Source organism: Penaeus monodon, chromosome 34 (genome assembly GCF_015228065.2).
Source record: "Penaeus monodon isolate SGIC_2016 chromosome 34, NSTDA_Pmon_1, whole genome shotgun sequence".
NCBI lineage: Eukaryota > Metazoa > Arthropoda > Malacostraca > Decapoda > Penaeidae > Penaeus > Penaeus monodon.
The window spans coordinates 18,654,572-18,655,156 of NC_051419.1; positions in this window are offsets into that span (position 1 = coordinate 18,654,572).

The following is a 585-nucleotide window of genomic DNA, read 5'->3' on the forward strand; positions in this document are numbered from 1 at the left end:
CTGGGGCTGCTGGCTGCTCTGTTTGTCTGGGGCTATTGTGGTCTACAGCGAAAGCAAAACAAATCCCCGTCTCTGGAAACAACCGAGGAAGAAGCCAAGGAAGAGGCTGAGAGAAATGAAGCCCAGAAAAGAATCAGGAAAAACATGAGACGAAACTAGAGAAGGGCCAAGAGAGAAGCCAAGAGAGAAGAAGCTGAGGAAGAATCCGAGACAGAATCCGAGGCAGAATCCGAGGCAAAATCCGAGGAAGATCCGAGGAAAGCATCATCATCGTCGCTGAGCAGTCAGATAACGAAAAATTATAAAAGGTGAAAAAGAACAAAAAGACCAAAACGGCGAAGCGGGCGGCAGAAGAATAAGAGGAATACTGGGAAGAAGGGAAAGAATCCGCGTGCAAAGCCAAATACATCGATTTCTCTGTGCATGTGAGATACAAGCACGCGCCAGAGGAATAAACAGTGAAGATTCTGAAGAAGAATCCGCTATAGAATCAAGTAATAGTTTATACTGATACCCTTCTGCAGAAACACTGCCCTGCACTTCACCGTAGCTGTTTGGTAGTGATTCTCAGTGCACCATCGATTG